The sequence below is a fragment of the Theropithecus gelada genome, chromosome 9 (assembly GCF_003255815.1).
Source record: "Theropithecus gelada isolate Dixy chromosome 9, Tgel_1.0, whole genome shotgun sequence".
Classification (NCBI taxonomy): Eukaryota; Metazoa; Chordata; class Mammalia; order Primates; family Cercopithecidae; genus Theropithecus; species Theropithecus gelada.
Genome location: NC_037677.1, coordinates 45,515,107 through 45,541,334, shown reverse-complemented (window position 1 = coordinate 45,541,334; position 26,228 = coordinate 45,515,107). Strand labels below are relative to the sequence as shown.

Genomic DNA, 26,228 nt, shown 5'->3' with positions numbered 1-26,228 from the left:
TTCCAAGCCTCCTCTTATGTTTAATATTATTGATCAGCTCTTTCTTCTTGAACACCTCTCTCCTGGTTATCCTTCTATCTCCCTGGCAGCTCATCACAGACTCATCTTCCCCTTTGTGGCCCTTTAACATTGAAGTTCCCCAAGCCTGGTTGTAGGCCCTCTGCTCAGGCCTAGGCCGACCCATCTATCCCAAGGCTTCAAGGCATCACTCACTGTCAATGATTCGTCTCTCACCTAGCTGAACCTCAGCTCTGTATATCCAACTACCAACTTAACATCAGTTTTGGGCATCTCAAAAGCCAAACAGCCAAACAGCCTGCTCTCATGATATTTTCATCCCAGTCTGGTCCATTTCTAAGATTCCCATCTTGGTAAACCAGCACTAACATCCATCCTTGGCCACAAGCCAGAAACCTTTGAGTCTTCCTTGATGTCTCCCTCTTCTTCATTGCCCCACATAACCCATCACTTGGAGAATGTGCAAGTTCTGCCCCTTGGACCTCCTAAATAATTCACAGATCTTCCCACGTCCATCAGCTATTTCCATGACCATCACCCTAGATCAAGCCTCCACCTTTTACTGTCTAGGCTACTCCTACATCCACCTGGCCTCTTTCCAATAAGGAATATTTTCAAGACGCTATTCTGACCATGCCATACTCTTTGCTGAATATGTCAGGGGCTTCCCATTGCACTTAGGATAAAAAGATTTTCAACACGGCCAATATGGCTGTCCTATGTTTGGTCCCTTTACCAATCTTCCTGACTTCATCTCATAGCGCCTTTTTCCTTGCTCCTCCAGCAGAGCTGGCCTTTCCTGAAGTTCTCCATCTTATCCTGCTTAATCTCATCACAGGACCGTCGCATGCAAAGTTATCTCTAAAATATTCTCTGTCTAGTCAAACCTATTCCCAGCTCAAGGGACAGTTCCTCAGGGAAATCTTTTCTGGCCTTACTAACTAGTGTATTAGTTAGTTTCATAATATTATGTATCCTTAACAATTTGTATTATAATACAGTGATAATTTTGCATTTACTGTTATTACTTTCATAGTATAGTGATTAAATCTGTAAACTCTATTGTACTGCTAGGCACTGAATGGGCCTGCAATAAATAATTATTGCAGGAATAAAGGATGGAAGGAAGGAAATTAAGAAGGTTGAGAGGGAGGGAAAGAGGAAATGGGAAGAGAATGAATGAATAATCACCTGTATGTTCGCTTTTAGAATCACCAGAAAGAGGCCAGCCCCACATGTAATAGGAAAGTAGTCTACCTGAAATCATTCATTTATTCAACAAATATTTTTATATTCTTTATTAAAGTAACTTACTTGTTTCCGATTGTGAACATAACTATTCCTCTTGGAAAACATGAGAAAATACCCAAAGTATAAAAGAGAACCAAGTCACCCTTTATTCCATAGTCCAATGACGAACCATTGCTAACATAATTTGGTGTATTTCTTTCCAGGTTTTTTCTATGTGTATATATAGTAACTAAGTGGGATCGTTCTATATATAAGACTTGTTTCTTGCTTCTTTCTCTTAATGATATATTGTTAACATTTTCTTGTGTTGTTAAGAATTCCTTGAACACATGGCGTTTAAATTGCTAAAATGTATTCTACCGCATGGATGTAGGTAACTTAAACGCCTTTCCACCTGTTGTTGGATATTTAAAGGCTTGTCAATTTATCGCTTCTGTAACATTTACACGTTTTGTGGGGCCTCAGAGGTAAACCAGGTAATGCAAGGAATCTGGGAAGAGGTGGATTTGCAAGGAATCTCGGAGGAAGTGGATTTTGGAAAAACTGGAGGAAGCTTTACTGGGGCAGCCGAAGAGAACACTTATCTCTCTGTAGGTTGCTGGGATCCGGACAGGTGTCCTCAGCATGGAACGTACTGTCGGTCAAGGTAACCAGCTCTTCATCACTCAGGTGTGTACCGGGAAGGGTTGCCTGTTCGCTGTGCAAGTTTGGCTTAAGCTCACCTGCCCTTCAAACCCTGTGGTGACGAGGCCCGAAGCCTTAAGCTCCGACCTGGCTACCGCCGCCAACCAGATGCAGTCCCCTGGGGCCACGCGCCGCCACGTGCCACCACAGGGCCCGCCCCTCCCGCTCCTGGCCACGCCCCTCACCCACTGCCCTCGGAGGCTCTCTCCGCGGCTCCGCCTCCAGGCGACCTCCGCAAGTTCTCTCAGCCCCCTGGAGTAGCCCCGCCCCCGGCCAGCGGCCCCGCCCCCGCAATCCGGGCCCCGGGGCTGCCCCGCCCCGCAGGCCACTCGGGAGGCGCGGGGGCGGCGCCCTGCGCGATGACGTGGGCGGGCGTGCGCGGTGACGGCCCGCGTCCCTGTTACTCAGCGGAGCGGCCGAGGCTGGACGACGCGGCTAGGATCGCGGAGCGGCGAGCAGAGCTGGGTAACGGCCGCGGCGACCGCCCAGACCGCCCCTGTCCCCGCTGGCGGGCTTCCCTGTCGCCGTTCGCTGCGCTGCCGGGTGAGTGCGGCGGATGCCGCAGGGCCTGGGCGGCAGGCGGCCCCGTGGTGTTTATGTTATTGTGCCGCTGCCGCCGCCTTCTCCTCAGCCGTAACCCCCTCCCGGGAGTGGGGGCGGGAGCGCGCGGCGGGCGGGGGCGGCGCGGGAACAATAGCGGCGCAGAGGCGGGGGCCGGCCGAGGGGGCGTGGGGCTGCGGGACCTGGGCGCGCTCCGCTACCCGCCAGCCCGCCCGCCGCCGCGAGCCCCGCCCGCCTGTCCTCTCGCGTCCTCTTCGCGCGGGTCCTGCCTCCGCGGCGGGAGAAGAAAATGGAGCGGGGGGGTGGGTGGCAAGTTCTGAAACACTTCGGCAAGGGTCGGACAGAGGCGTCTCCGCGGCCCGCCGCACCCTGGCTGCCTCCGGGGCGGCGAGGAGCCGGGGAGAGGGCTTCTACCAGCGGGTCCCCAAGCCTGCCCCGCGCCCATGGGGACCGTATTTTGCTTCTCGGTGGTTTCTTTGTGCTCAGGTTCTGGGCGAAGGCAGGCAGCAGCGCTGAAAAGGGCCGGGATGGCCTGCAGCTCTGGGCTGCGAGGCACAGCCCAGGCCCGTGGTTCGGGTGGGAGGTGTCCATCCAGCTTGGCCCGAGCTTCGGTGGTCAGCGCACATTTCTCTTGAGGGTCACTCGGTGGTGACCTTTTGACTTTTTCACCCCACCCTCCCATCTCTTTGTCTCGCATTTGTGTTCCGGATTCAGAGATGGTAGAACCAAGTCCATTTTAAAGTACCCTGATGAACACTTTCCGTTTTTATTTCTGAAAGTTCCCCGCCTGGTCTTTATTGCGAATTTAATAACATGTTAACTACATGGCATTGTCCAGTGATTACCGTTTTTACCTCTGAAATTCAGCGATCTGTCCAGTAGAATTCTGGTCCGTCAGTCCATTGTGTTTTGAGATAGGCATCCAGCAAATACCTCTTTGGCAATTAGAACATGTTTTTTCATTCATTCATTCATTCAGCAACTGTTCGGTACCGTACCCAGATGAAGAGGTTTGGTTTGAAGGTAAAGGAAGGTATCCTTTCATGGAAGAGGATGCTTTGACTGAAGTATAATAGATGGACCTTTAAATGAGACAATTACATAAGAGATGTCTGTTAAGGAAGGTATGGTTATGTTCTGGGTCATTTTTTAAGCAGTATATCTGGAAGTTCAAGTGTAATGTTAGGAAGTAGAATTAGATTTGGTCTAAATATACAACAGCTTTTGTTTATTTCTAAATTTTATTTTTTCCAGTCTTGCAGCCTTACAGTCATTTGTAATGGTTACCTCAGATTCCCCTGCTGTGGTTAACGTTAAACCTAGGAGGTCAGATGCTCTAAGTGAACATGTTTAGTGCTGTGCCTGACAAAAGCAAGCAATCAAAATGGGACTTCCTTGAGGGCAGGCCTGTCTTGCATCTGTTTCTCCACCACCTAGCCTGGAATATAGTAAGTGTTCAATAAAAGTCGGATTGATGAAAAGCTCTTTGTAATTGATAATATTTAAATTCAAGCCTTAAAAAAAAACTGTAATGTTCTCCATAAAGTTTTGGAAGCTTCATGCAACTGTCGCTTCAGATGGCTAAATGATCAGTTCATGTACATTATCTGTTATGATGACATGGGCTTTTGAATCACGTGTAGGTCATTCACTGTCCTAAAATAAAATCTTGTCTAAATGTTTTTTTAATATGTTTAATAAACTAAAGTAGGTTGTGGGGTGTGTGTTTCTGTGTATGTACTAGTTTATGTGTGTCTGTGTGTGTATGTACGTAATGCCCACAGGCACACATAAACTGGTATTTCAGTAGGGGTCTAAAATGATTGCATTTACAATTTTGTGAATATTATTTGAAAGGTTTTTGGTGACTCATTTTGTGAAAAATTGAGGACAAAGCCACATAAATGTTTTATTAGAAATATTTCTAATATTTTGGAAATGTTTACTTGAAATGTTTGGTTTTAAGTTCTAACTTGTGTTAACACATTGGTACAAAATATGATCCTAAAACTCAAAATAATTCATTTATCCAAGTTAAAGCTCTTTTCCACTCCCTGAACAGTTTAGCGTTTGTTTTGGATTTGAAAGAATACGAAAAGAGTGAACTAATTAATGAGCTGCTTATTATTTGCTGTAAAGTGGAAATGAAGAAATAAGAAAATGATACTTTTTTAAGACGAGGGATGAAAACCTTTGAGATACCAACGTTTTATTGCTTTACCTAGTTAAGATATGTCAGATTCTAGTAGGGGTTACTGACAATCCTTTGGCAGTAGCTCACAGTCAGCCTATGTAAAGAACCAGAGTTGTGTTATTTTGTTTTCCAAATTATTGGTTTTTAAAAATAGCTTTATTGAAATTTAATTGACATGAAATTCACCTGTTAGAGTGTATATATTTCAGTGGTTTTTAGTATATTCACAATGTTGTGCATTGATCACCATCACCAATTCCAGAACATTGTCATCACCCCAAGAAGAAACACCATATTCATTAGCAGTCACTCTGAATTTCACTTCAAATTATGCTTTAAAGTAAGAGATATAGCATCGATTCTGTTAGTAAATATATTCCTTTAATAAGTATGAAAAGGGCTCCTTTTAAGTGTCCTGTCCTGGCAGAATAGGAAACTATATCCTTCACACTCCTTTAGATCGGGGGAAATGCCATTTGGAAAGGAAGTTAGTGCAAGAATACATTGTACACAAATTAATGTGGTTAGAATCTTAAGTATTTGCTACATGCCTGATATTATCGAAGTGACCTTGGGAGGATGAGATGTTCAGTGAAACAACTTGAAGTAATTTGTTGTTAAATGACTAGTCCCCAACTATCCTAGTGCTAAGAGGTTGTTGAATAGGAGCCTGCTTCTTGTTGGTCAGCTTTGCCAGCGGGTTGAATTTTGACATATTTGAGTCATCTACATGGTTGAGATGCTTTGTTGCACGAGTAGAAATACAAAATAATGTCTGACATTAGGATTCCAGCGCTCTAGAGGTCTCTGGTCAAGTCAATGGTATGGGTAGTAGCCTTTCTGATTCACGTAGTCCAAGGAAGTCATTATAACCGCATAGCTTTATATATGAATCATTTGACTATGTCAGTGAACTGTGATGCTGATTGTCTTCATCATATGCTCTTTACCTGAACATTTAGAAGCCTTGCATTTTTACTCTTAATGCAGGTTAAGTTGAACTTTGATTTCAGAAATGATTTGACTGAAAGGTGACAGAAGTATTGAAATGAGTTACCCTGTCATTCAGGTCAATAGGTGGAGCTAGAGCAATCCAGGAATCAGACCTAGGTTCATTTCTCAGTTCTGCCATCTGGACTTTGTCATCAACAAGTTCTGGAGCTTTAGGCAAGTGCCTTAATGTTTTTGGCTTTAAAACTATAAACTCAGGCTGTCAGAACTTTTTTTTATAGAAGGCTTGTTCCTCAGATAGGTGGTTCTAGAGAAAACATACTAGGACAAAAAGAGCCCTTCTTGGGTGATAATCAGAAGCCCAAGTTAAGAACAGTAGTCAAAGTTAGAATTTTGTAATTTTCAGAAGCCAAAAAAATGGTTGAGTTAAATTTTTTCTTTAATATCCAGACTTAGAAAACAAATGGAAGACTTCGCCATAAGCTGGAGATTCTTGGAAAGGTAGATTTTTTTTTTATTCCACAGCATTATGCCTTCTCATGAGACCCTATGCTCTCGGAGATTTTGTGGAAGACATAAAATGAAGAGTTCATTATCCTCAGGAAGCTTATAGTCAGGGATGAGACTTAAGGCATCTCTGAACAGTGAATTTATGCTCTTTTAAAAGGTATATGAAAGGGCTCCTGCCAAACAAAAGCCTACTTCACATCTCTGTGCAAGCCAAATTTCACTGAAATCCAGTTTTTAAAATTGTGTGTGTGTGTGTGTGTGTGTATGTGTGTGTATGTATGTGTGTGGGGGGGGAGAGAGAGAGAGAGACAGGAGAGACACCTTTTTGGAAAACTTAGTAGCTTCCGTTCTTTTTCTTGGAGGGGGGTTATATCACAAATACGAGACATGCCTGTGTTTGCTGTTACTCTTTATTGTATTTCAGATTTAGTTAAAATCTGCCATTCTTTAGAAAGTTAAGGAACCCAAACCTTATAGTGGTTGCTAGTGTGGGTTTTAAGGTCAGCCTGAGTTCTAATCGTGCTCCAATCTAACTGTGGTATAGGCTCGTTCAGGTTATATAACATATTTGGGCCTGTTTTATTGTCTGTCAAATGAGAATAATAATAGCACATAACCTCATAGGTCTGTGAGGTTTAAATAAGGTACTGCATGTAAAGTGCCTGGTACTGGTATGGTGCCTGGAATGGTAGATATAAGTATTCAGGTAGTTTTTGCTATTGTTATCACTTATTTTTAACTTTGAACAAACATAAAATGCCAAGTAAATGTCAAACCAGTTTAATGCACAGTGTCCATTCTAATTCTCCAGAATATGCCATTTGTTTCACTCTGCATCTCTGGGGGAGAAAATTCGATCGTCTCATATAATCTGAATTGACTGAGATGATTTATATTAACATTTGGACCAGTAATCCTCTCTATCTTAAAATTTGGAAATGTTCCAAAAGCATATATTGAAGGGAACATATTTGCCACTTTCACGATTTTTTGCCTTTTCCCACAGCAGAAAATTGCCTACGCTTTCCTAGGTTTATTATAGACATCTAAAGGAATGAGAATTTAGGAACTACGAATAGCTTTATCATGTGACACATTTGAAGAAAATGGAATGCTGTCACATCTTTTAAATTTAGTGTTATTGGGATCTTTGATTCTGCGAAGATTGCAAATTTGTCAGAGACCTGGTAACCACAACAATTCATTGAGGCATGGAGGCCTCTTAAAAAATGAGGGAGATTATTTATTAGTACTACTTAGAAATATTATCTTTTCTGTATTTTCTGTGTTTTTCTAAGTCTTCTGTTTAGCGTTTGTATGGTTATAATGGTAGATCAAATTTCTTGTTCCTTCTTGAGAACATCTACTCTACTATGAGATGACACTGGTTTTTACTTCGGCAATATTTACTGAGCATTGCATTATACCAATCCAGGTATTCGATGATGTGGGAGCCAAAGGAAATAGAAGTCAGTTTCTACCCTCAGTGAGCCGAGTATAATTTGATAGAAGATAAGGATTAACGTAAGCACATTTATGTCCTAACACAAGGAAGCAAATATTGTTAGTCATTTCATTAGGAATTTCTTTTGTCATTGGGGCATTTGGGACCTTCCAAACCTTGTGTCTCTTGCCATGCCTTTGTACTCACTCGATAAACCTCAGAAAGCAAGGTATCTTTTCTGATTCCTGGTTTAAGTTGAGAGTGTGGTGCACATTAGTCAAAATCCAAATCATAAGAAAAGACAAACCTTATAAATTCATTCTGGAATACAACAGGGTATCAAAATAAGTATATGAAAAATATGAAAAGCTGACAGTAGAAAAGATGCTGTTCAGGTACTAACCAGAGTTCTCAATCTCCTTTGTATTGGAGCTGTTACAATGTAAGGCTAGATCTGTACTTGAAACACTTTTTAAAGTCTCTCTCCAGTATTGAGAAGTGTAGGCCTCCAGTACTGCTTCTCGGTGCTGAGAGACTCAAGCCCGCCACCTACCATATTTCTGGGGACACTAGAAACGAAAAACAGCCACATACAAGCACTTGCTTTGCTCGGCAGGAAACATCAAAAACATTGATAAGATGCTATTTCCTAAAAGTCATTAATTGGGTAGAAAAATCACCATTTTCTGACTTATTCCAGAAAGGATGGCTCTCTTTACTTTCAGATGCCATTGGGTCAATCAAAGGTAAGATAAAGAAAAGCTCCTGCTGTATGGATTTCTCTGTGACCTGAGAAAGGGTCACTTTTCAGTTAAAACAAACAAAAACCCAGGTATCTAGCTTTGTCTGTTACTATTGAGAATTTAAAAGTCTTAATATTTTACTTTGTTTACATTTTATATTTTGACTAAGTAGTAATTAATTCACTTTGACTCAAAATTCCAAAGATTTAAAAAGATAAAGAATCTCCTTTTCTACTGTGTGTAGCCACCTAGTTCTTCTACCTGGAAACTTAAATTTCCTGTGAATACTTCCAAAGATAGTTTATGTGTGTGTAAGTGTGTAATCCTTTGTTCAGAATCCTTGGTCCAGATGTATTTTAGAATGAAGGCTTCTTTTTTTGCAATTGTAGGAAGATAAGATAGCGCATCTACCATATTATCCAAAATCCCTAGTAAGAGGTTGTAGCCTCGTAATTAAACACATTAGCATTTCTGTAAAAAATTCAGACATAGGCCAGGCGTGGTGGCTCACGCCTGTAGTCCCAGCACTTTGGGAGGCTGAGGCGGGTGGATCACCTGAGGTCAGGAGTTTGAGACCAACTTGGCCAACATAGTGAAACTACATCTATACTAAAAGTACAAAAATTAGCTGGGCGTGGTAGCACGCGCCTGTAATCCCAGCTATTCAGGAGGCTGAGGCAGGAGAATCACTTCAGTCTGGAAGGTGGAGGTTGCAGTGAGCCGAGATCGTGCCACTACACTCCGGCCTGGGCGGCAGAGGTGAGACTCTGTCTCAAAAAATAAAAAAAAATAAAAAACCCAGAAATAATCAAAGATGTTAATATTTTTATAAAAGCATAACAAATACAAGTGGGGTGAATAAAGATTATAAAATCTTATGCTACATCTCGTCAGGTTTTGCTACCAAATATGTTTGTACTAAACTTATTTTAAAAATGTATTTTTCACAGCTTTATGGATTTTGGCTTTGCCAATGAAGGATAGGTATCATACATATATACAGTACTGTGTAGCCTTTGCTCTGCTTCCTCCCTTTATATTTCATCTAAGTTGATGGATGCAATATGTACCACCCTTTGATTTTTTGTTTTTTGCTTGTTGGTTTGTTTTTTGAGACGGATTCTCACTCTTGTTGCCCAGGCTGGAGTGCAGTGGCGCAGTCTCGGCTCACTGCCACCTCTGCCTCCCAGGTTCAAGTGATTCTCCTCCCTCAGCCTCCTGAGTAGCTGGGATTACAGGTGATCCACTTGCCTTGGCCTCCAAAGTGCTGGGATTATGGGTGTGAGCCACCGCATGTGGCCTGCTTTTTTTTTTAATATAGCTGAGATATTATTTTATATCAGTCATATCAGTATGTAAATAGCATGCTTTTTTTAACATCTTTGTGGTATTTTAACATCTTTTTTAACATCTTTGTGGTATTCCATTTGTGTTACTCTGTTTGGGGTGCTATATCAAAATACCGTAGATTGAGTGGTTTAAACAACAGAAATTTATTTCTAACAGTTCTGGAAGTTGGGAAGTTCAAGATTAGGCTACTTAACCAATTTGGTTCCCTGTTGAGGGCCCTATTCCTGGCTTTACAGGTGGCTGGTTTCTGGATGTATCCTCACATGGCCCCTAAGAGCTCTAGTTTGTTCCTCATCCTATCATGGGGACTCCACCCTCATGACCTAATACATGAGAAGCTTAGTTACCTCCTAAAGGTTTCTCCTCCAAATACTATCAAGTTGGAGGGTAGGGCTTCAACATATGAATTTGGAGGGACACAGACAGTCTATAACATCATTATACTGGTGTACCATTTAACTCCTTTTTGATGCATATTTAGGTAGTTTTCAGACTTTTGCTATCAAAAACCATGGTGCAGTGGATTACCTTGTGCATACATCATGTTGCACTTAAATGCATAGGATAAATTTCCAGAGGTAGAGTTCCTAGGCCAGTGTATATGCATTTGTAATTTTATGTATTGCTGAAGTGAAGCCTGTAGAGGTTGTCCAACTTCCATTCCACCAGCACTGTGTAAGGATGCCTGCTTCTTGTTACCCTTAAACATCTTTCGTCTTTTAAGGACTGTTTGTATTTTCTTTATTTTGAACTGTCCTTGTCTTTGCGTATTTTTCTATTGCTTTGTTGCTCATTTTCCTGGATTTGTAGGATTAATTTTACAGATTGGCTCCATGCTATTTTTTGGAAATATTTTTCCCCAATTTGCTGTTTTCCAATCTATGGTAGGATATTATGTATAGTTCCAACTTTATTTTCTTCACCAGATATCCATCCAGTTGCCCCTACACCATGTATTAAATAGTCCATCTTTGTCTTACTGATTTAAAATGCCACTTTTGCCATTTACAAAGTTTCCACGTGTATTTGGTACCATTGGTCCCACTGACCCATCCGCCTGTTTGGGACCCAAGCCATCCTGCTTTTATTATTGTAGCATATGCTGTGTTTTCTGCTAGGTCTAATTCCCTTTTATTTCTCTTTTCAGAAGTATTTTTCTGGCTTCTATCTTGTTTATTTTATATGAACTTTTAGAAACAACCCATCTAGTCTAGTCTGTACCCCTCCTCTGCCAGTCTTTCTGTTGGGATCAGTTTTTTTGTTTTATTGTGGTAAAATTATGTACAGCTAGATGCACAAGCATTACAGTCCAATAAGTTTGCTTATGTATACACTTGTGCAACCCCAGATCAAAATACAGAACACTTCCATCACCCAGAAGCGTTTTGTACATCCTTTTCAAGTTACCTTGCTCCCCAGTGATTGACTTCTATTACATGGATTCAGTTTACTGTTAGGATTTCTTTGTATTTAAAAAATAAGTGACAGCTTTATGATGTTGTACCTTTATATCCAAGAATAGGAAAAACTTAACCTTTTTATTTGTTGAAGTCTCATTTTGGGTTCCTGATAGCATTTTTAAACATTAAAAAGAATTTTTTTTTTTTTTTGCTATTTTATATATTTAAGTTTTTCTGTTTTTTTTTTTTTTTTTTTTTCCTGCCGGAAATGGCATCTTTTTTTCCATTTTATCTTCTATCTGGTTTTATATAAGAAAGCTTTTTTATTTTGTAAATTAGTTAATATTTTTTATATATTAAATGATAACCCCCCTGTAGAATATTTATTATTTCTAATAGTTTTGTAGTTGAATTTTTGATTTTTCTGATATGTCATGCCAGCTTTTTTGTTTCCTTTGATTTTTACCTCCTCCCTCCCCCAACTTTTTAATACCGCTATATTTTTTTTATTGCATTCATAGTGGTGATTTTTAGAAGATTATAGTTTTCCTCCATTATATGTGAAACGAGAGCCAAAATATATGTTTATCTATTGAGTATTTAAAGGTTATGAATAATAATGAAATTAGGGAGGGATTATGGGAATACTTAAAGTAGTGTGAAGTTTTCTTTCTAAAGTTAATGTAACTTGAAATGAACTGTGGTTTTCAAAATGTTAAATGGACAAGTTGGGGATCAATCACTTGATAGCAAATGTAATAGCAGTTAACTGCCTTGTGTCTTATTTGATAATACAGTCATGTACCCCATGGTGAGGTTTCAGTCAGTGACAGAACACATATGTGACAGTGGTCCCATTAAATTATACCATATTTTTACTCTATTTTTTCTATGTTTAGATACACAAATACTTCCCGTTGTGTTACAGTTGCCTGCAGTATTCAGTACAGTAACATGCTGTACAGGTTCAGTACAGTAACATTCAGTACAGTAACATGCTGTACAGTAATATGCTGTACTAGGGTCAATAGGCTACACCATATTATAGCCTAGGTATGTTATACTGTCTAGGTTAGTGTAAGTACATTCCATGATGTTCACACAGTGACGGCATTGCCTAACGATGCGTTTCTCAGAAGGTATCCCCGTCCTTAAGCAAGGCGTGACTATACATATAGGCTGCTTTCTATGTGCTTAGCAGCCAGAGGCAGCTCCCTGAAATATAGTTTAGTCTGGTGTCAGAGAGCGTACGGTCAGAGGTCAAGGTATGTAGAAGTATGAAGTGAATGAATATAGACAGGAGGGTCTTAAGCTTGGAAAAATGCTGAAATCAGCAAGTCAGGAAAGCACAGGAGTGAGAGAGTGCAAAGAGTGAGTTTGATTTGGTGACTGGGTTTGAGGCAGGTCGCTCATCCTTATAAAATTATATGGTAGTTAGATACTGAGCTGAACTTCAGTAGAGATCTCATTGCTTAATGGGGATTAAATAGTTTATTTTCTGTCTCTTCTTCCCTTCCCCTGCTCCCACCAAAAAGCTGAGGCGGTTTTCTGCTCAAGGACCCATACATTGTTAAGTAACTAAGAACAAAAAGTTAGAACCTTCGGAAAACAAGAATCCAGACTATCCTAATAGTATAATAACTAATACATACCCTATTTGGTGCCTATCATGTATCAGCCACTATTCTTGTGCTTTATGTATGTTAAATTATTTAAACATCACATAGCAACCCTACAAGGTGGGCACTGTTAGGCCCATTTTATACATGAGGAAACAGGCATAGAGAGATTATATGGGAAGTTGTTGGTGATCTTGTTTGACGATTTTATTAAAGTAGGAAGAAAGAAGCCAAGTTGAAGATGGTTAAAAAACAATGAATGATTTTTTTTTTTTTTTTTAAAAGACCATCTCCCTCTGTTGCCCAGGCTGGAGTGCAGTGGTGTGATCATAGCTTATTGCAGCCTTAAACTCCTGGGCTCAAGTGGATCTTCCTGTCTCAGCCTCCCAAGTAGCTGGGACTCGGCTGGCTAATTTTTAAGTTTTTTGTAAAGATGGGGTCTCACTGTGTTGCCCAGGCTGGTCTCAAACTCCTGGCCTCATGTGATCTTCCCACCTCAGCCTCCCAAATTGCTGGGATTATAGACGTGAGCCACCACACCTAGCCCCTGAATGAAACACTTTGAAAAAGAGTGAGATATGAGCAAGTGCTGACACAGTGGGTGTAGACCACTCTTTTAAGATTAGCTCTAAAGTGAACAAAGAAATGGGTTGGTAGATAAAGGAAATTGTGAGGCTCAGAAATTGAGTGAAAATGGCATTGCTGTATGTAGGAAAGGGGATGCAGAGTACAGGTAGAGAGTTTGGCCCTCATTAGAGGAGAAATCTTTTCCATCTAACAGGAGGAAATGTGGAAAAGTGTGCCCTTGTAAGGAAGTTTGGAAGTTGGAAGATGAAGACCTGTTCTCCTGGCTTTCATCTTCTCTTGTGGTTTGTTTGCTCAGTGAAGCATGAGATTCATATGGGCAGAAAGGGATGGGAGTGTGAGGAGTTTGAAGCAGTTTGTCAAGAAGTATTGATTGTTCATTTAAGGTATAAAATCTTGAAGTTAAAGTGATATCAGTCAACCTGGTTTTGTGACCACCCCCCCGCCCCCAGCATTATTTAGCTGATTAGTTACAGGCACAGATAAGGCAGGTGGTTGGATTACCCAGGGTGAGATTTTGCCAGGTGTAGTAGAGTTCTCCAGAGAAACAAAACCAATCTGAGTTATAGATAGATAGACTGAGATTTTAAGGCATTTGTTGTTTTGAGGGCTGGCAAGTCTGAAATCTGTAGGACAGGCAGGAAATTCTTGGTCAGGAGTTAATACTGCAGCCTTGAGGCAGAATTTTGTTTTTCTCAGGGAAACTTGTTTTTGCTATTAAAGCCTTATCAAGTGATTGGATGAGGCCTACCCACGGTATCAAGGATAAGCTCTGGTACTTAAACTTGACTGTTTGTAGATATTAATCACATCTACAAAATACCTTCACAGCAACTACATAATTGTTTGAATAACTGGGTACTACAGCCTAGCCAAATTGATACTTACAGCTAACCATCACACCAGATCAGTACAAAAGAAGGAAAAGGGGACAAGGGAAATAAGGGCCTTTTAACTAGCATGCTTATTGTGGGGTGGTGGTTGAGTATGTAACTGGCCACAGGGTTTGAGTAAGTTAATTTGAAAGATTGAATGCCATGGTCAGAGTGGGATATCTGAAAGAGAGATTTCACAAGTATGATAATTATTGACATTATTGATGCTCAGGATGACCTTGGGTGTGGGCTGCAGAGTTGGAATTCAGAGACAAGTCCGGAATGTGAGGAGGCCAATGAGTTAAAAGTCTGAGGTATTAAAAAAGGGTCAGTCTGCATGTGTGGTGAAATCAGCAACTAGTGAGGGGAGTAAGGGTACATACTGTAAACCAGTTGTCATGTCCTCACTGAATAAGGAAGAATTGGAGGGAGGATAGACAGTGACAAGAAAGGATAAAGGTAGTGTAACAGGCTGAGTTTGCTTGTCACAAATTGGGAATTTCAGAAGGCCAAGTAAAGGAATTAGGAGGATGAAGAATTGAGTCAAATGGAGGACGTACACAGCAGTATGGCAGTGAGAATTCAGGGAATAATAGATAACCAGGGAGAACTGGACATTTTCTGGTGACCATCAGCAGGGATGTGAGGTATGAGGGGATTAGTCCTGATACAGGAGACGGTGGTTATAAGTTTTAGTGTTGTAGGTAGGACTCTGTGGCAGTGCTTTCAAACTGTTAGTCATGACCCATTAGTAGGTTATAGAATGAATTTAGGAGATCACAACTTCTGTTATGTTTTTAAAAGAAATGAAGTAGAAAATACCATAGCGTGTCATGTATAATAAGGGACTAAGAATTTTTTAACAGTTTTATTGGGGTATAATTCACATACCATTATAGTTATCTATTTGAAATACACAGCTCAAAGCTTTTTTAGTATATTCCTGGAATAATGGAACCATCATCACAACCTAACTTTAGAACATGTTTGTCGCCCCAGAAAGTAACCTCATACTCACTAGCAGTCACTCCCCATTTCTTCAAACGCACATACACCACTCTCCCTGGCCCTAAACAGCCACTTAACCTACTTTCTTCTTTGTAGTTTTGCTCATTCTGGCTATCTCTTTTTTATTTTTTTTGAGGTGACGTCTTGCTCTCTCGCCCAGGCTAGAGTGCAGTGGTGTGCTCTTGGCTCACTTCAGCCTCCCAGGTTCAAGAAATTCTCCTGCCTTAGCCTCCTGAGTAGCTGAGATTACAGGTGCCTGCCATTAGTCCTGGCTAATTTTTTTGTATTTTTAGTACAAAAAATTTTACCTCAAGTGATCCTCCCTCCCCAGCCTCACAAGTAGCTAGGACCACAGGTGTGCCCTGCTAATTTTAAATTTTTTTTTGTAGAGATGGAGTCTCACTGTGCTGCCCAGGTGCTCTAACTCCTGGGCTCAAGTGATGCTCCCACCTTGGCCTCAAAAAGTGCTGAGATTACAAACATGAGCTTCCTCGCCTGGCCAAAGAGTTCTTTATATATTAGAGATATAAGTTGCTTAACAGATGTATGGTTTATAAATATTTTCTCCTGTTTTGGAGGTAGTCTTTTTACTTTATTGATGGCATCATTTGTAGCACAAAAAGTTTTAATTTCAATGAAGAAATACAACGTATTTGTTTTTCCCTTGTGCTTTTGGAATATTTTATAAGAAGCCAATGCTTAACTCAAGGTCATGAAGACAACTTCTACGTTTTTTTCTGAGTTTTATAGTTTTAGCTCTTACATTTAGGTCTGTGATCCATGTTGAGTTAATTTTATGGTGTACAGTATGAGGAACGTATATGAGGTCATTCTTTTGCTTGTAGACATGCAGTACTCCTAGCTCCATTTGTTGAAAATGCTATTCTTTCTTACCAGATTGTCTTGGGCATTCTTGAAAAAAAGGCAGATTTATTTCTGGACTCTGAGTTCTGTTCCATTGATCTATGTGTCTATGCTTATGTTCCCACAGTGTGTTGATTACTGTAGTTCAGAATTTTTTGAAAGTTGTGTTTCCCATAGATGTGTGAGTATATTTATATAGAGATACACACAGAGGTGTGTGTGTAATGGATTATGTTGTAAAATGTTGGAAAACCTATGGTGTCTCCCCGATAGAGTTCACTCTCTTGTGGCAACTTAGTGGAGTATGTTCCCTCTCAGGTAATATACAGAGAAGACAGGTTAGAGGGTCGTCTGTGAGTGTATGAACTCCTTTTAGATTGGATGACTGATTTTTCTTACTTTAGTACGTGAAGTTTTCAAGTGCATGGGGACTGAAGGGCAGTAAGGAGGGCATAGAACAGCTGTGGGAATTCCTAAAGAATTCATCGGAGATGAACGTAAGGATTATGAAGTAAAGTATTTGAAATTTTGAAGTTAGCAGAGTTTTGTACTGTGCCAGTCTTTCATGATTCTCAAAAAAAACCAAAAAACTTTTTTGAATATATTAAGCATGTCTGTGTTGGATAACTTAAGACGTTATGTAATAAAAATTATATAGATAATTTAAGGTTTGGGAATGATGCTGTCTCCTTCTAGAGAGGATTTTTGTTGACTTTTGGCAGGAGGCAAGCTAGTGGCACTAGCAATCCTGCATCATCTTAATCCAGTCAGAGACTATAATGTTTCAAAACTGGGTTCCAGAGTCTACGAAGGCTGGTCTATTTTGTTTTATTTACTTCTGGGATATGACCCCTTGGAGTCCTAGCAGAAAGCCAGGGGTGTTATCAGCCCCACACGCCCCCACCCCCACACTTTCTTGAACCCTTAACTCCAATATTTAATCATCTCTAGTCATGTAAATCTGTTGCAAGTTCAAGCTCAGCTTCTCAGCCACTCTTTGGAATTAGCAGATCCCATCAGGAGGAAAAACGGCCCCAGATGCCAGGCTCCCTTATGAGCTTTTCCTTATTCTACTAGATCTTGGTCTTCATGCTTTTTCACTACCTTGGCACTCTGATGCCCTCAAACAGGTTTTTTGGTTTTGATTTTTAAAATATTTTTTACTGGGGACTTGAGCAGGTGTCCAGTTTTTCTAGTTGCTCCCAGTAAGATAATTGGTTTGAATTATCTAGTTCACCATTTTAAGGAAAATGATTTGTTAGGTTGATCAAGGTTTATGTCATAAGATTCTCTATTTGAAATTGTAGTGTATGTGATTTCAGTTTTTCCTAGGGGTAAGATTTTGGGTACCAGTTTCTACAGAGTATAGGAATTATTAGAAAAGGGGGAAATCGCCTTGGAAATAGAAATGGGAGGGGAAAATGGCAGAAAAAACTAGATATTTTTGCAAAGTTTAGAAAAGATAAAGGTATAGGGTAACATTTTCATGTCTATTAGGAGTGTAAAAGGGCAGTCATGTATAAAAGGAGCTGAGATATTTGTTGTAATGAAATTGTCATAATTAAAAGACTGTGTAATCTAGGTATTATGGGGGTGGCTTTGAGAAGTATCTACTTAGTCATGTTGAATAAAATTTTAAAATTTCGCAGAGAAACCCTAGGATACTGAGTCATTAATTGAAGGAGTCAACTTTGGGGCTGCACTTACGGTTGTGTTTATAGCAGTATAAATCTGCCCAACCCTAGTATGTAAGGGATTGCAGAACAAATGTAATTTCGTAGAACCCATTATTTATATGAGAGATACAAAATGATACTGATTTTGATTTAGGATGCCATCTTCATCTGTGTATGAAAATAAATGTAAGGTCTTAAAGAGTTTTTGTTTTTGATTCTCTAAGCTATTCCCATACTTCTTAAATTTCAAAATTACAAAGTTTTCCATCCATCTTAATCATTATAATTGAGGAAAAAATGATATATCTTTAATAGCCCTTGAGAAAATGATAGATACTGGGTGTATTTCAGAAGGTTTTATCAGCAGAGTTTTGGTTGATATTTTAAACTTTGAGGATAGGAATTGTTTGGTAAAGTGATGCCCTCTCTTTTTTGGCTCCATCTTCCAGTATATGTGTCATAGGAACCTGGTTTAAGATCAGTGTGTTTCTTTGTTACACCTGTCAGTAGAATCGGCTATTACTGTTTTTTGGTTCCTTAAAACTGAACATTTTGGCCACCGTCCTCACCCACATTTTAAAGTGACTTCATTCTCTCATATCACTCCCAACTGAAGAATGTTCAGACATACACATTGAAAGAATATTATGGTAAACACCTGTATACTTCATTTGGATATTGTAGTTGTTAGCTTTTTTGTCGTATTTGTTTATGTCTCTCCTAAAGGTAAACACATTCTGTTACATATGTCATACTTAAGCCCTTAATATCTAGTTCATATTCAAGTTTTGCTAATTATTCCCCCAAAAGGTCAGTTTGTGCTGCAATCAGATACTGTGATTTCTCACCTTATTTCCTTAGCTCTTGTGAAGATGTTTTCGTGCATGGATAGTGTTCACATTGATGTTTCTGTTAGGGGCAATCACTGAGGAGTCCTATTCTTCCATCTTGTTCTGCCCCTCTTCTCCAAAAAGGTCAACTTTTTCAAACCAATATTGAATCAGTTTATGAACTACATTTGATTGTTGTTGCTTTAGTCACGTTTAACATACTACAATTGTCCTGTTTTCTATTTTTTTGTTTTTTACACTTATGATACTGGCTTCTTGAAGAGACCAGGCCATTTGTCATAGAATGTTTCCCATATTTTGGATTTGTCTGATTGTTTTCTTGTAGCAATTAACTTGTATCTCTGTTCCCACTGTGTTTCCTAAAGTAGAAGATTGAGTCTAAAGGCTGGATTATATTTAGTTTTTTTGGCTTAGTTATTCCTGTGTACATTATATTGACTCATAACACAGGCATCAGGTGGTTTGCCTAAAGTGTGATCATTTGGTGTTAAGATGGTATTCACCAGATCTATCCATTATAACGATGGGTTTCCCCTTGACAATCAGCAGTTGATCAGTGAGATGACATTTTGGTTCCCTGTGAATATTCTGTTTTCCAGCAGCCTATGTGTTTAGAGTCTTTTGGTGAGCTTTGAATCGGTTGTTTCATTTGGGCTTGCAAATGGTGTTTTTTTGTTTTTGTTTTTTTGTTTTTCTAACCCTATCATCCTTCTTTTTTGTTTTTTATTTTTATTTTTTTCAGACAGAGTCTCGCTCTGTCACCCAGGCTGGAGTGCAGTAGCACCATCTCTGGTCACTGCAACCTCCACCTCCTGGGTTCAAGCGATTCTGTCACCTCTGCCTCCCGAGTAGCTGGGACTACAGGCACATGCCACCACGCCTGGCTAATTTTCATATTTTTAGTAGAGACAGGGTTTCACCATAATGGCCAGGCTGGTCTCAAACTCCTGACCTCAAGTGATCTGCCCACCTGGACCTCCCACCTATCATCCTTCTTGATCTATTAATATTAACCAGCTTTCCTTTGTTAAAAAGACCTTTCCCCCTTGTCAACTAGGATTGAACTACAGTTCTTCCTAACAAGATGAGATAAATTTTTATTTCTCTTTAACATACCAACTTTTTAACATACCGGTTTTGAAAATTGGTTAGTAGTCATCTCCAAAAAGTGGCACATAACTTTCACTCTCTCTGTGTCACAGGGATTTTTGATTTTTCAAAAGTTTTATGATCATTTCAGTCATTCTTTTTAAAATAGTCTTCATTTGTAGAAGTTTTGGTTTTACAGAAAAATTGAGTATATACTATAGTTTCTATATACCCCACACCCAATTTCTCCTATAATTAACATCATATGTTTGCATGGCACATTTGTTACAGTTAGTGAAAATTATTGGTACATTATTCACTAAAATCCATAGCTTATTCAGCTTTTCTTAGTTTTTAGCTAGTGTTTTTGTTTTGTTTTGTTTTGTTTTTACAAGATCCCATCTGGGATACCACATTACATTTTGTCGTATCTCCTTAGGATTTCTTAGCTGTGAGTTTCTCAGATATTCCTTTTTTTGATGACCATGACTGCTGAGATATTTTGTGGGATACCGTTTTATTGGAATTTGTCTAATGTTTTTCTTATTTTTAGACTAGCCTTATGGGTTTCTAGAAGGAAAATCCACAGAGGTAAAGCATCATTTCATCACACCCTGTCAAGGGTATGTACTGTTAACATAATTTATGACTTGGTTTTGATTTTGATCACCTGGTGAAGTAATGTTTGTCAGATTTTTCCATTGTAAAGTTATTCTTTTTTCCTCCTTTTCATACTGCACTATTTGGGAAAAGTGACCATGCACAGCCCACACTTAAAGAGTAGAAAGTTATGTCCTGCTTCTTGATGGCAAAGTGTCTACATAAATTATTAATATTTGGAATCCTTCTGTGCAGGAGATTTTTATTTTCTCCCATTTAGTGATTTATTTAGTCATTTATATCAGTATGGACTCATGGTTGCTTATTTTATACTTTGTGTTACAGTCCAATACTAATAATACTTCATTTTGCTACTCACATTGTTTCAGATTTGGCCATTGGGAGCCCCTTTAGTTAGCTTCTGTGCCTTTGACATACTTCCATCAGCGTGGGTGTTTTCTGAGCACTTTCTTTCTGGCACTACAGGATGTTCCCAGCTCATCTTGTATGTTTTCTACCCTAGTCCTGGGATCAGCCATTTCTCTAAGGAGCACTGTTTCCTTTAATTAGAAAATGGTATTAGAAACAAAGTTCTAGGTGTGCTTGTTGCTACTGGGATGTTGTTTCTTTTAGGTACTCTCAGCAGATAGAGCAAAGAAATATATTCATATATTAGAAATATCTGTATATCTACATGTCTAGATAGACACATATAAGTATTTAATATTACATATCAGTATATGTGCATAAATATTTGTAACCATCTGTATCTGTATAAGCTAAACATGAATTCTTAGTGTCTTCAACTCTAATCTATCACCATATGGATCATTCCTGGTTCTTCCCTTACCAGTAAATTTCCTCCAGTAGCGGGAAACCTGCCTCCCAGCACACACCACGTATTTACTTAGTTGTTCAATTCCAACGTAGATCTTATAGCAGTATCAGAATTGTTAACTCACACGCAGTGGAAACAGCTGTATCAACTAGGAGGGTTTTTTCTTTTTTTTCAATTCTTCAGAAATTTCTAGGTAGACAGTCATGTCATCTGCAAACAAAAACAGTTTTATTTCTTGTCGCCCCTCCATCTGTGTGCCTTTTCTTCCCTTTTATTGTCTTAGTGCAGTATTTAGGACTTTAGGTATGATGTTGAATAGGAGTGATGGGAGGAGACGTTTTTGCCTTATTCTTGTTCTTAGGGGGAAAGTATCTAGTTTTTCACCATTAAGTACTATGTTCACTGTAGAGGGTTTTTTGAGGGGAGTAAAGTAGATTTTTTTTAAAAAATCAAATTGAGGAAATTCTTCTCCATTCTCGGTTTTCTGAGTGTTTTCATCATGAGTGGTGTTAGATTTTGTTAGATGCTTTGTCTGCATCCATTGATATGACCGTTTGATTTATATTCATTAGCCTGTTTATGTGGTGGGTTAGGGTTACATTAGTAGATTTTAGAACCAGCCTTGTATACCTGGGATAAATCTCACCTGGTTATGGTGAATAATTCCTTTTCTACATCAATGGATTCAATTTACTAATATTTTGTTGTGGATTTTTGTTACCTATGTTCATGAAAGATACTGGTCTGTAGCTTTCTTTTCTTACAATCTCTTTGTTTTATTTTTATTATTATTATTATTATTAGAATAATGCTGCTCTTTTAGAATAAGTCAGGAAATGTTCCTTCTGTTTTTATTTTCTGCAAGAGGTTGTAGAGAATTGGTATCACATTTTTTTTCCTTAAATGTTTGGAAGAATTCACCAGTAAAACTTCGGGCCTGGCATTTTCTGTTTTAAAAAATTAATAACTATCAATTCAATTTTTTAATAGATATAGATCTATTCAGATTATTGATTCAGTTTCTTTAATAGTTACAGGTTTGTTCAAGTTGTTCATAGTATTCCTTTGTTGTACTTTTAATGTACTTGGGATAAGTAATGATGACCCCTCTTCCATTTGTTACATTAGTAATTTGTGCCTTCTCTCCTTTTTCTTCTTCTTCTTTTTTAATTTGAGACAGAATCTCAGTCTGTCACCCAGGCTGGAATGCAGTGGTGCGATCTTGGCTCACTGCTACCTCAACCTCCTGGGTTCAAATGATTCTCCTGCCTCAGCCTTCCAAGTAGCTGGGATTACAGGCATATGCCGCCGTGCTTAGCTAATTTTTGTATTTCTTAGTAGAGGTGGAGATTTCACCATGTTGGCCAGGGTGGTCTTGAACTTCTTGATTAGTCTGGCTAGAGGTTTAACAGTTTGATTTATATTTTCAGTGAGCCGGCTTTTTTTTTTTTTTCTATTTTCCTGTTTTTAATTTCATTGATTTTGACTGTAATTCTTTTTTTTTCCTTCTGTTCACTTTAGGTGTTATTCTTTTTGATGATCGGTTGTCTCACATTTGGCCAGTGAGAGTCTCTTGAGGTGGCTGCTGTGTCCATTTTGATCTGACCTGGTTGTTCGTTGAGTGCTTCCTTGCTTTCTGGCAGGATAAAATGTCTTTTAGCCTGTACTTATCTTGCCTTAACCTGGGACACTCCATTTCTTTAGGAAGTTGGCTTCAGTCTTAATTTTATGTGATTGCTCATTTCTTCCATCTAAACTTTAAACAGATTTGACACATTGAGATCAGCATTTTTGCCTTTTTTTGGTAGTCAACAAGAGCAACTGAGGTGACCTGTTGATGCTAGTATTTATTGTGTCTTAAAACTTGTCTTAAAGACAGAACATTTTTCTGTTCAATTTATAGAAGCAAAAAGGCGCTTTATCTGTATCCAGCCAAACTCTTCTATGGCATCTCTGAAAGTCATTTATACTTGACCAGTTTGTACTTTTGCTAAGGGATAGTTGAAAACCACACCTTTTTAAGAAGTTCAGAAATTGAGGATGCAGTATTCTGAATTATCTAATTTGGTTTTTCTGCATCCCTATGATTGTTTTGTTATTTAATAAAGTGTTTGAACTTTAGTTTCAGGGTTTTTCTTTTACTTTTAACAAATATTATGTGCCAACACTTTACAAATAGTAACTCATTTAATTATTTAACCTTGCTGGTAGATATGGTTATTCTCCTCTCTCCCTCATAGATGGGGAAACTCAGGCAAGATGAAGTTAAGTAACTTGTGCAGGGTCATACATGAGTGGCAGGGTCAGAGTCTGAATCCAGATAGTCGGCTCCAGACGCCAAACTCCCAGCCACTGCTTTGTGCTGCCCCTCTTTTCTCTGCCAGTTAAGTAGGAGAAGTTGTTTGTGATTCTGCATTTTGCTGTCCCCTTCTGTTGTTAATTATAGTATAATGGGTGTCACTCTTATCACCATAAGCCTTAGTATGGTATTGCAAGCACCAGTTAAGCAATAATGTTTTGAGATCCCTAATTGAAAGAATTCAGAGCGATGTATTGCTTTGAGTTAGTTGGCCCTTTGCCGCAACTCTGTTTTTCCATGAGACAACATTATCATGAACAGTAATAATGTGTAAAAAGATGAGGCCTCCTTTTTTAAAAAAACAGTATGAAATTCATTTAGCGTATGAATTTTAAAGTAATGTAATCAGTGATGATATAAGATCAAAGAATAATAAGTGAAAACACTTCATAAGGCACAGAGCTAAATGTGTGTAACTATTTTATTGGTGTACATAGTTACTGCTAGAACTATAAAGGAAGAATCATTATTTTATGGAAAGAACATATGTTACTGGAAATCCTATACTCTAAGATCAGAATTCTAAATTCCAGTTTTTTGATGTGTTAACATAGGGTCCATTGCATCCTATTTCCTGGTTTATTTTTATCCTTACTCTGCTTCCTCATAATGCTAATTAACTAAAACCTTCTGGTTCCCCAAGGTCAGGGCATACTCTTTTTGAAAATAATATTAACTAGTGCTGATGAGAGGAAGAGAGCAACAGGAAGCATTAAAAAATTTTTTTTTGAACTAACGGCAAATATAAAATATTGAGGAAAAAGGTAAAGATTAAAAGTATCTATAATCTAGCTAGTAATATTTTGGTGTATTTGTTTTTATGTATTTTGTGCACATGGGATAGAGATTTATATACATGGGTACACGCTTACATGTACAATTTGTAAGGATCCAAAAATCATATTAGCTTACATTAATTGAGGACTAGAGTACTGATAACTGCTTTTATTTGATTAAAGTCTAGGAAATAGATTTTGTTTAAAAGAAATATATTCTTAACAGAGAAAATTTTTATAAAATAAGAGATTTGCAACATTGTTTTTTTTGTATAAGTATGCTAAGACTACCATCTCTTTAACAGAAAGGAGTTTTAAACTTTAACTTAATAGGAAGATATTTCAGGGATTCTATGAAGTCAAGAATGTTTTCATATAATACTGGAGGTGTTACGTGCGTTTTTCATGTCTGTTCTCAAGAGTTTTTCTGAGGCCATGTGACTTGCCCTGTGATGTGGCCACAGATCATATAGAAGCAAATGAGAGAACCCAGCTGTCTGAAATTAAGCCAGACAATAAAGGGATTTGCAGAAATGTAAAACAATGTGTGAGAAACACATTCACCCATCCAAACCCAATGAATGGGCTCAGAGACACGAAGAACAGTGGAAGTGAGACTTTTAATGGCAGTCTTGCAGGATCAGGTGTCTGGTAGGCAGGCACACCCAGGGCAGGTACAGCAGGAAATTTATCTCCTAGCATGCAAGTCCCTTCCCCAGTTCCTCATTGGTCGAGTACTATGGGGTTACGATCTTCCCGGACGTTGCCTAAGTTTCATTATCCCCCTTAAAAGGTTATACCCCAGTACCCTTCCCCATTAAGTTTCGATTTCCCAATAGGAAAACTTTCTTCCCTTTTATGGACTGACCCCTCCTGTACATTCTGATCGCTTATCATGACTTTATAGGTGCATGAGCCATGTGATTTGTCACATCCGCAGGCTGACTGCCAGTACTTAGATTTGGTTCTTGGTTTAGAATGGCTGGATTGTCAATGGTGATGAATATAGGATTATATTCTAAATTGTGGCAGTTATTTGGCAGGGAGCCCTTGGACAGATGTAGTTTATTCTTCAAGGGTCTCCAGCTAAGAGTTACCCAACCCATGTTTACTGTCCAACCCTGAAATTGGGTAGTCCACCATACATCATCCCAGCTAGATGGGGCAGGGTGATGCTCTACTATAACCTGTATCTGGTTCAGGGCAAAGATATTTATCTGCCTGCGAGAGCTATCCCTGATTTTCCAAATTCCCACAAGGTTAGACATGGCAGGCATCAAATCTTATAGTCTGGGGTGCTACCGTCTTGGTTACACTAATTACCAACCTGATTGGATAGGGAGGAGTCCCCTGCCAGTTTCCATTTTGACCTTCTGCTCTTTGTATAGTAGCCCATCCCAGCCGTATTAACTTCAAGAAATGGGGCCAACCCATGTTTTCTTTTTAGATTTTTCTCAGAGTTAACTTTAAGGGTTCCTTAGTGCACTTTCCACTGGTCTTTTCTCCTCCCTTCTGGGGTCTCTTTTTACCAATCCCTTGACTCAAGGATAGTGAGTCCACCCCTGTTCAGCTGTTTGCACGGCTGGCTCAGTGGTAAGGAGCACTTGATAGGGACCTTCCCAGCTTGAGTGGAGCTTGTCTTCTTTCCAAGTCTTAATCAGCACCAAGTTGCCAGGCTGAAAGTGGTGAACCGTGAACTCAAGAGGTGGCATTTAAGTCAGAAGTCCTCCTAACCTAAGGAATGACAGGGTGGAAGATATGGCCAGTATATAATTTCTTAAGCATTGATCCTTGGTTTCCATAGTAGGGAGGTCTGTAGCTCTGCCCAAATATGGGAGCCCCTATAATAACCTGTAGGGGGACAATCCCAAGTATTTTCTTGGGACTGTCATAACCCTAAGGAGTACTATTGGGAGACATTTGGACCAGGGCATTTTAGTTTCTAGATTAGTTTGGTGATTATGCTTTTTGAGAGTTTGATT

At 39.2% G+C, this 26,228-nt stretch overlaps 1 protein-coding gene across 19 annotated transcripts in view; it reads left to right on the top strand.

The window, feature by feature from the left end:
- The first annotated feature begins 2,314 nt into the window (after positions 1–2,314).
- The window catches only part of MAPK8 (mitogen-activated protein kinase 8), a 135,485-nt gene continuing 111,571 nt past the window's right edge, over positions 2,315–26,228 (top strand). For 8 of the 19 annotated variants that reach the window (XR_003121164.1, XR_003121166.1, XR_003121165.1 and 5 more), the window contains exon 1: positions 2,315–2,496. The gene's annotated coding sequence lies outside the window, so the exon portion shown is untranslated. Of the gene's footprint in view, positions 2,497–3,768; positions 3,963–20,226; positions 20,297–26,228 lie in introns of all 19 variants that reach the window. The other 11 variants (XM_025397052.1, XM_025397049.1, XM_025397058.1 and 8 more) reach the window with 3 other exon arrangements.